Source organism: Pituophis catenifer, unplaced genomic scaffold (assembly GCF_029215685.1).
Source record: "Pituophis catenifer annectens isolate HBS135680 unplaced genomic scaffold, rPitCat1.0.hap2 SCAF_8, whole genome shotgun sequence".
Taxonomy (NCBI): Eukaryota; Metazoa; Chordata; class Lepidosauria; order Squamata; family Colubridae; genus Pituophis; species Pituophis catenifer.
This window is the reverse complement of record NW_027256888.1, coordinates 62,390,158-62,401,181: the sequence shown is the minus strand read 5'-3', so window position 1 is coordinate 62,401,181 and position 11,024 is coordinate 62,390,158.

Sequence of the window (11,024 nt, the reverse complement as noted above, 5' to 3'; positions counted from 1 at the left end):
TTCTGAAAAATTATACACGTTTGAGCCTTACGATAGATTATACTCTGAAAGAATAAGGTGCTGACCTAGAAAGCGGGAGACTTGAATTCTACTCCCGCCTTAGCCATGAAAAACCGGCTGAGCGACTTTGGGCAGTCACTGAATCTCAACCCAACTCTCCTCACAGGGTGGTTGGTGGTTGTGAGGAAAATAGGAGGAGTAAGGAATATTGATAGGTTGGCCACCATGAGTTTTATATAAAAAAACAAGATAAAAATCTTTTAAAACACACTTGGGTTCCTACGTGTTAAAAATAATTAACTTTGATTTAGAAACCATGTTGACTGGCCTCACAAAACATGCTAAGCTACCAAGAAACAAACATGACAGAGATAACCTATGTTCCTTCTCCCACCCCCCCAAAATATCGGTCAGTTTTTAGTATCCACATATGTTGTATTTATGCATTAACCATGGTTTTCTTAGCCATGGGTTACTCAACAAGACTTCCTTGGGTTGTATAGGACCTTGAAATTTAAAGCACTAGCCCAAGCTATTTGGCTATATTTATTTCAATTTTCATCCCATTTCTTCCTAGGACAGAGAGAGAGTGACTGGCCCAAAATCACCCAGCTGACTTCTCTGCTCAAGGCAGGACTAGAAGGTGGCTCTCCCCACCCCTTAATCACTTCACCAAAATTGCTCTCAATTTTTTATTGCAATTTTATACTGTCTAGATCAACATATCCCTGAAAATTTACAATACAAAAATTATATTTAAATCAATATATGTAGAATACAGATGGCTGCCCGATCAGCCAAATGATACCAGTAAAATGCCAACTTACTTGTTCAAATAATAAAAGTCTGCCCTATGTAGAACTGCGGACAAAAAATTGCCAGCAGAGCTTCTGTGAACATGTTCCAAAGAATGGGCACAAAACAGGGAAAGAGTGCTTTTAGGCCCATGCCTCTTGAATTCTCAACATCCCTTCCCTTCCCTTCCCTTCCCTTCCCTTCCCTTCCCTTCCTGAACACACAGGCTGGAAAGATTCTGGACAAGGTATCCTAGAGTCAAGGCATTTAATGCTGTGTAAGTCAAAACCAGCAGTTAGAAATGGACTTAGAAGCCAATTGGCAACTAATGCATCAACCAAAGAATAGGCCCTATGTTTGATGATCAGCTCTTACTTGCTATAATCTTGGTTACTACATTCTGTAGCAACTGTAGTTTCTGAATCATTTCCAAGGCTGCCCCCAGAGACTCTGTTACAGTAATCTAATCATATAGTAATATGGTAATGAGTTACTGTTGCCTGGGTATCCTGGTCTAGGTAGGACTGAAAGTGGTATATTAGCCTCAGCTGGATGAAAGCTCTTTTTGCTTCAGTTTTCAACTGCAGAAGGAAGACTCCCAAATTGCCCGTTTGCTCCTTCAGCAGGAGAGCAGCCCCATCTACAATCCACACCAAGAACAAGTTATTTCTAGAAAAATATATTTGCTGGACTTTAGTTTGCACTTGTTTCTACCCATCATGATACAGCCTCCAGATACCAATGAAATGCCAACAGCACTTCTGATTTGGCCTGATATCAGCAAAATGATAGCTTACCTCAGACTGATGGGTGACCTCTCCCAAGTGGATTTACACAAATTTAAATAGAAAGATTGATGAGCTGTAGTGTATCTAGTAGTCTCATAACTACATCTACAACATATAGAATAGAACATAATTTTTTATTTTATTTATTATTTATTTAGTGTGATTGGACACACAAGGAATTTGTCTTGGTGCATACACTCTGTACATAAAAGATATGTTCATCAAGAATCATAAGGTACAACACTTAATGATAGTCATAGGATAAAATAAGCAATCAGGAAACAATATCAATATAAATCGTAAGGATACAAGCAACAGAGTTACAGTCATACAGTCATAAGTGGAAGGAGATGGGTGATGGGAACGATGAGAAGATTAATAGTAGTGCAGACTTAGTAAACAGTTTGACAGTGTTGAGGGAATTATTTGTTTAGCAGAGTGATGGCATTCGGGAAAAAACTGTTTTTGTGTCTAGTTGTTCTGGTTTGCAGTGCTCTATAGCGTCGTTTTGAGGCTAGGAGTTGAAACAGTTTATGTCCAGGATGTGAGGGGTCTGTAAATATTTTTACAGCCCTCTTTTTGACTTGTGCAGTATACAGGTCCTCAATGGAAGGCAGGTTGGTAGCAATTGTTTTTCTGCAGTTCTAATTATCCTCTGAAGTCTGTGTCTGTCTTGTTGGGTTCCAGACAGTTATAGAGGTGCAGATGACAGACTCAATAATTTTTCTGTAGAACTGTATCAGCAGCTCCTTGGGCAGTTTGAGCTTTCTGAGTTGAAAGAACATTCTTTGTTGTGCTTTTTTGATGACTTTGATGTTAGCTGTCCCTTTTAGATCTTGCGATATGGTAGAACCTAGAAATTTGAAGTTCTCTACTGTTGATACTGTGTTGTCTAGTATTGTAAGAGGTGAAAGTATGGAAGGGTTTCTCCTAAAGTCTATCACCATTTCTACGGTTTTGAGTGTGTTCAGTTCCAGATTGTTCCGGTCGCACCACGAGGCTAGTTGTTCAACCTCCCGTCTGTATGTGGATTATGTATACATAAACACACACTCTGAAACCAGGGCCACTACCAAATGGTGCCTCCAACTCCCAACCATGTATGCAGTTCAGTAAGATCCATGTTCAACAATATAAAAAGCTAATGAGATTTTCTAATAGATAAAACTATCACAGTTTCCATCTCAGGCTCAGCTATGAATCTAAAAGAATACTAGATACAAGTAATTCATTTTATTTATCTTCTGAAACTGAACCACCTTGATCTTTTGTACAATTTCCTCCCCAAGGTGAAAGCTATAATAGGCAATGGTTGCCTAAGTTGAATCAAGAGAGAGTTTCTTTCAAGGCTGGTGGCATCATGCCCTCTTTTAACTTATCATGGAGAAAGTTTCCTTATTACGACACCAACTGTTATTAGAATCCTTACCATCTTTCTATTGGATCAAATGAATTTCCTGTAGGATGTTATTTTGCTTTTAATTTGATCAGTAATTGAGGTTATTTGGCCAGATTACAGAGTTCTAGACTTTCTAAAAACAAAGAAAATAGTAAAATAAGTTCCAAGTAAAACTAAAAAACCTATTTTAACAATATGGTAGTTTGATAATTGATGAAAATAAATTGGGTTTAGGCCCTTACTGAAGTTATTTTAACAAAATATAGATATTGATTTATCTTAAATGCTATTGTAGATTTCTTGACTATAGTGGCAGGTTACATAAGGTGACCTAAAACCCTTCCAGTTTTTTTTTTTAATTGACAACCCTAAATATAACTTCCTGTTTCAGATATATTTATTGTAACATTTTACATAATTTTTGTTATGATTATATATGTGAACTCCAAATATGGAGGCAGACCTATATTTTGCTTGGTTGTTGTCTAAAATGGGTAGGCAAAAATGTAAGCCTTAGTTTAAATCTAGATTTCTACCAACAGCAGTCTCCTTCCCATGGCAGCCTGTGGATGGATAGACAGATGAAAGTAGGCATGCTCCATTCATTCTAGGTTATAGTTCTGTCTTCTGCCCTTTAAATACAATACTCAGTATGCCATACCCAATAGCCCATCGCTACAGGTGAGGAAATTTGGCCATCCCTACATATCAATTTTTCATTCCTGGGATTGAACCCATGGAAGGAAAATATATAATATACAGTACTTCCTCATCACTCCATAACCATCATGATGCCTATATTTTGGCGATCCAAGGATACATAAGATTACTGTAAATTATATTCAAAACACTTTTCTACCAATTCTAATTATTTTAAAATCTGATTTCATGATTGTAGCCATTTTTTTTTCTTTAACTGCTATTAAGAAAAAGAAAAAGACTCACTGGAGAAGACCCTAATGCTGGGAACGATTGAGGGCAAAAGAAGAAAGGGATGACAGAGAATGAGGTGGCTGGATGGAGTCACTGAAGCAGTAGGCGTGAGCTTAAATAGACTCTAGAGCCGTGATGGCGAACCTATGGCACGCGTGCCACAGGTGGCACGTGGAGCCATATTAGTGGGCACGCCAGCTCAGCTCTGGGGCGCATGCGCACGCCGGCCAGCTGATTTTCGGGCCTTCTGGGCCCACCAGAAGTAGGGAAACAGGCTGTTTCTTGCCTCTGGAGGGCCTGGGGGGGTGGGGAAGGCCCGTTTTTCTTTCTTACCTGGCTCCAGATCCTCTCTGTGTATCTGGGAACGGCGAAAACAGCCTTTCCCACTCCCTTGGAGGCCCTACGGAGGCTGAAAGGGCCCATTTCCCCACTCCCAGTGGGACAGGAAGTGACGTTTTTTCCTGTCCCCAGCCTCCAGAGACTCCTAGAGAGGCTCCTACAGACTCCTAGAGAGGTTCTGGAGGCTGGGGACAGCAAAAAATGTCACTTCCTGTCCCATCGGGAGTGAAATGGGCCCTTTCAGCCTCCGTAGGGCCTCCAAGGGAGTGGGAAAGGCTGTTTTTGCCGTTCCCAGATACACAGAGAGGATCTGGAACCAGGTAAGAAAGAAAAACGGGCCTACCAGGCCATCCTGTGCCAGGAGCGGTGGGGGGGAGGGGGTTGCGCACACATGCGTGTGGGCACGTGCGCGCGCGACCCTCCCCGCCCCCCCCTCTCCTGGCACGCAATGGCAAAAAGGTTAGCCATCACTGCTCTAGAGGATGGTAGAGGACAGGAAGGCCTGGAGGAACTTTGTCCATGGGGTCGCGATGGGTCGGACACGACTTCGCAACTAAAAACAAAGAAAAAGTTAACTCTTGAAATAAATAAAACATTTACACCTTTAAGTTTTTCTACAATGAAATCAATGGTACATAAGCAATTCAATTGTGAAGATTCAAGATTCAAGTTATGCATGATTTGCAATAAATGTCTTCTGAAAAAAAGTTTATCATGAGGCAGGCAAGGTGAATACCACTAATTCCTGAAATACATATAGATGTAGAAGTTAGGCAGCCATTACTCATCTTTCAGCTGACCCCACCCATCCTCCTCAAGGTGATACATCCTACAGAGTTATACAGTTTAGTTTTTTGAGTTTCCACCTACTTAACTGCGTCATCTGGCCTGAATAATTTTGAAATTATTTTAATTTTTAAAAATTCTCTACTTTCATTCTTATTTAGAAGACTGCCTCTAGGCTCTTCATGGGTCACATAGCATTCTTAAAAGTTAAAATTATTGGATGGCAGCAATTCATTCTGTGTTTGAAATTATATGTATATTCAGAAGAAATAAAGAAAGGTAAACCTGGGGGATAGAGAACATTCCGGGGATGGGAGAAAGGAACCTCACCACTTTGCTTCCTCGCAAATGTACTCTGACTGGTCATGTAACCTATGGCAACTAGTTTATCAGAGTGCTCCTACTATGTTCACCAACCCAACGTAGAATGTATTCCTGCCTTAGAGGTTTCAGGCAAACCCCAGACCTGAATAATTGTTTAAGCTAATGAAAAGATTGGCATATAAATTAGTCCAGCACTCATTTTGCAGCCCCAGTGCATTTGAAAACAAAACCATACATTTTCATAAATAATGAGTCACATTTTATGAGTTGGGCAAATGAATGAATGAATGAATGAATGAATGAATGAATGAACGAACAAGATTTTCCTGTTTTCTTTAAAAAGTTAGGGGCACAATAGATACCTAATAGATATCTAATAAAGAAATTTAAAGCACCCATTTTGTTATTTTAAATCCCACTCAAAGCTCAATCTCCTTCCCACAAAACACCAGCAATTTTACCTTATGGATTCAGTCTAATACTATTATCCATCTCTTGATCAAATTTTCTAAGAAGCATTTTGGAGCCATGTGGCCCAAATCGGGCATACATTATATACATTATATAAAAAATACATATTTTTTATATGAGCTTTTGGTGTGTACAATGAATAGTGTAGCACATCCTCCAGTCCCTGCATCAACCTTTCCCTATAAATGATGTCATGTGTCTTGTTTAATTCTACATTATAACAGAATTGTGGAAGAGTAATATTCAAAAGAATGTTCATAATCATTTAGCTGTCAGGACATTAGCAGTATAGCAGGTATACACATGTCAAGAATGGCAATTCTAATGTCCAAGAACATGCCTACCTCCCATTAAATTTGGCTGACTAATACACATCAGCAATCACTGCCTGATACTCAAGGGAGTGATGTGGATAGTAACTCATTCTCCAAACCTGGACAATGCCACCCACTGAATCATTTACATAAGGGACAGAGAGACTCTGAAGCAGCCACTTCTTTTCTTGTGACTGAGATGTCATTTTGCAGGAATGTGGTCCTTGGGCATAGCTACTTGACTATGACGTACCTAAAATAAGAAGGATTTATGTAACAAAACATATCTGCAAGGCAATGCTCTGAGAGACATCCTGGAAAGGTAATAAAATATTTGGTAGAGTAAAACAACAAATTATGGCTTGGAAACTATTTTAAAAATATATTCTTGATTTCTTTTTTCTTAGTAGAATAACCTTTAATTCAAAGCTGTTGTAGCATGATTTTGAAAAATTGATAATTTTTGAACAGGCCACTATTTCTATTTTATTTAATCTGATAGGTGCTGTTTCCCTTTTATACTTAAACTCTGAGAAAAACTGGAAAGTGGCAATGTAATTGGTGGGCAAAAATGGAGGTTTTCAGTGGACTCTGTATTATCTATCATTTGCTAAACTTTCACCCGACCTTTCTTCCAAGAACTCAAGGTGGGATGCAAAAATTCTTTCTCACTTATTTCCAAGGAACAGTCATCCTTGTGAGGTTGATCAGGATGTGGATTGAAAGGCCCACTGTGAGTTTCCTGTGAAACTGGGTGTTCTAGTTCTATCTAGCCTAACACATTAGATTATCACACTAAAGCAAATAAATGTTGGTGTCTCTGTCATTGTATCTATCTATCTATCTATCTATCTATCTATCTATCTATCTATCTATCTATACCTATATGTCTATGACTGTCTGTCTGTCTGTCTATCATTCCTACATATTTCTACTTAATTTTATTTCAACTGACAGAACAGCAGTTTTCATATGGTATTTGGACCACAGAAGTGGTCTGCAATTATGGGGTCTGTCTCCTCATATATCACTAAAAGGAAAAAAGTCTCCCTGCTAATTCTCCTCCACTATTGCATAAAATCATAAAAGGCTACAGTCCTTTAATAGGTTTTCACCAATAGACTAAGCATCAGAGGGACAACTTCATAGATGCTATCACTTCAAGAATACAGTTTAAAAGATTTTTTTGCCAAATTGTATCATTAAAATTCAGTATTCAGTGTGGCCTGTATTTCTACTGATATATTTAATTGCTAAATTACATTTTTTGGTGATTTAAATAACTGGAATTCAATTTCTGAAACCATACAGGAAGATATTGCAATTGACTGAGATATTCATATGCCAGGTAGCAATATTATGGCCATGTAAGTGAAATAAAATCAGATAAATAAGTTCAGGGCACAGGTGCAAAAATTGGGTGCAGATTTTAGGGAAAATAATGGAGGTAGCAACTTTATGCGTTCATTTTCTCCACTTATTTTCAAAATACATTCCTAATTCAATGGGCTATATTGTCGCAGTACATAATTAAATTTAAAAACACATTTAAAATACTATATTTATAATTTTACACACACACACACACATAAATTACATATTATTTCACTGCATATGAGAGTTACTAAGATATTTATAATCACACCACCTGCTGGTAGTAATATAATACTGTATTTGTTTTACTGTAGAAAGAAATGGACACTTGCCTGCCTGACTGTTTTTGTACATTTAGCTTTCCAAATCTGGTGTAAACCATCAATGACAATTGGTTCAAGTTCAAATGATACACATGACCTCACGTAACCTTTGATTAAAGTGCTGCATGAATAAGATGGCACATTCTGTGGCCATATTGAATAGAATAGGAATTTTGGATGTTGCACAGGCTACACTACATTCTACAATATAATTAGTTTTTTTTTTCCTGCATTGATTTCATATGCTTTGAAAACCTAACCCTCTAGAAAAGTTAATTAGGAATGTAATAATGCTCCTTAGCTAAGTCTTATCGTATTTCCTGATTTTAGAACTTCTGTCTCTTCAACAAATCCTTTCATTTTATATAAGCCCAAACTTAGTGAATGGAAAAGTGGTGTGGTGGGGGAAACTTTCTGCTCAGGATGTTCCGTGTGTCCCTGTGCTGAGAGAGAAGTTGAGATCAAGGAGAACTTGCCAAGATTGGGTAGCTCCAGGAATTTATTTCAAGCATTTTCATTGGGATGTAGAATCAAGAGCAGAGAAGGAGTAAGAGAAAGAGAAAATAAAAATATGGAAGATCCATTGACTGGGATGAAGACTTTGCTAGGTTCTAAATTACAATGTCCAGACTATTAGCCTTTTACAACAAACTCTAGAACAAGCAATGGGCTGAAATAAGATATACACGGCTGGTTTTAACAATTCTCCCTGTGTGTTTTAATTTAATGGCAATTTTTTTTTTGAGGAAAAGCAAACAATATTTCAGAATTCAAAGACAACTATCAGAATTATTAATAAAACAGAACTGCATAGGCAGGTATTATGCATAATACATCATAATGTAATTGTTTCATTGTAGTTTACTGTGCTCTAAGGTTTAAAAAATGTGTGAATTCAGCCAAAGACTTTATTAATTTGATTTGCCTCATCCTTTACTTATGGTAAGTTGAATAAATCTGAGTTTGCACAACATACTAAACCATAAACCATATTTACTACAACCAACCAACCAATCAGAATAGAGCTGGAAGAAACCTTGGAAGACTACTCCAGCTCCCTGCCCAAGCAAGACTCTATACTATTTCAGACAAGCGGCTGTCCAGTCTTTTCTTAAAAACCTCTAGTGAGGAAGTAACCATGATTTCTGAAGACAAGCTGTTCCACTGGTTAATTGTCTTCACCATTAGAAGTTTGTCCTTAATTCCAGGTTGCTTCTCTCCTAGATTAGTTTCCATCCATTGTTTCTTGTCCTATCCTCTGGTTTGGAAAATAAATTGCCTACCTTCCTCTTTGCTGCAGCCTCTCAAATACTGGAATACTGTTATCATGCCACTCCTTTTCTTTAGACTAGCCAAATCCAAATCCTGCAACTGTTCTTCATATGTGTTTTAGTCTCCAGGCCTTTAATCATATTAGTTGTTTTTTTGTAACGTGGTGACCAAAACGATGTAGTATTCCAGGTGTGGCCTTACTAAGGCTTTATAAAGTGGTACTAATACTTCACGTGATTCATTAATACTTCATGTTATACAAAAGTAATAAGGTTCATATAGTAAAAACGTAATCCATTTGTCTTCCCAAATTTTGTGAATCCATAAAGTTATATACAAAGTTCATTTTGAGATACTGAGTGAAGATTAAACATTGTTATCATGGGTGTTCATAGGAGATCAAGGAAGCAAATGACATGATTGCAACTGCAATTGGAATTAGTGTTTGTAATTACACTACAGTGTCATTTGCTTGATGTCACTAATAGTATTTTGCATTCTTAGGATTCTTAGAATTAGTATCACTTTTGAGAATTCAGATTTGAGTTAAATTCCTTATTAGACAAAGGGGAAGAGGCTGATTTTTAACCCCTTGATCTTTAGCACTAGCCTCTTAGCTGGGGTGACGAAGGGCCTCCAGGCATGTGTACTAAGTCTTGTCAGGTAGAGACGGTATTTATATTAGGGACTCTCCAGAAAGAAGAAACAAATGATCTTGAATGCTCCTCTCCTCCCACTTTTTTGGTTGAAAACAGGACATTAAAAAACTAAACAGCAGCCATATATAAGCACCCAGATCTTAGACTGTGCATTTATATACATACACAAATTAGAAGGAACAAGCCAAGGTGGTGCAGTGGTTAGAGTGCAGTACTGCAGGCTACTTCAGCTGACTGCTAGCTGCAATTTTGCAATTCAAATCTGGCCAGGCTCAAGATTGACTCAGCCTTCCATCCTTCCCAGGTAAAATTATTTATTTATTTATTTTATTAGATTTTTATACCGCCCTTCTCCTACTGGACTCAGGGCCGTGAACAGCCAAGAATAAAAACATCACATACAAAATTTAAGAACTCAGGACTCAGATTGTTGGGGGAAATATGCTAACTGTGTAAACCGCTTAGGACTGCAAAAGCACTATGAAGCGGTATATAAGTAAGTGTTATTGCTACTCCAAGGTCAACCTCGACTGCCACATTTTATCCACGGGGCTGGGTGGGGGGCAGGGAGAGCCCTACTAACTGGATCAAAAGTGCTACTCCTCCACAATTACAGTTCCAAGATTCCAACCTAAATATTTTTTTCTAAGAAATTGTTTTTGCCATTGTGATGAAGATTAGTGGAAGCAGTTTAAGGCTGCAGCCTGACTTGGTTATAATTTTTTGATAGTAAAACTTCTATATAAACAAAAAATGTCCCGGGGTCTTGCTCAGCTTCTCGGGTCATCATATGACATCCACATAAATAAAACTGGACAACCGCCAGATGGGAACCCTCCTACTTCCAGCGGTCTCCGGATAACGGCAGCCTAGACTAGCATCTCTCTATTTGCAAAATGTTTATTCCGAGCAAACGGTAACAGCTCAACGCTCTCAATCCAGCAACGCATCAGAAGCTTTTTCCTAAGGGCTTTTTCTGCTTCCTAGTCTGGCCTACTTTCCTTTGCAATTTCTAACTAGGAAGGCTGAATTCCTGGCGCCTTCCGCAGCAGGTCCCGGGTTTCCTTTCCTTCCTCTCTGGCTACCGGCTGTTCAAACGCCACAAAAGCCTCTGGGAAGAGCAGCGGCGGGAGGGAGGTCGGGCAGCCACCCACCCATCCAGCCTCAGCCTTCCTCGTTCAGCACCGCCCTCCTTCCTTGGTAGGCCCCTCCCTCCTGCTTCTCCTCACCCCGCCCCGGTGACGCGC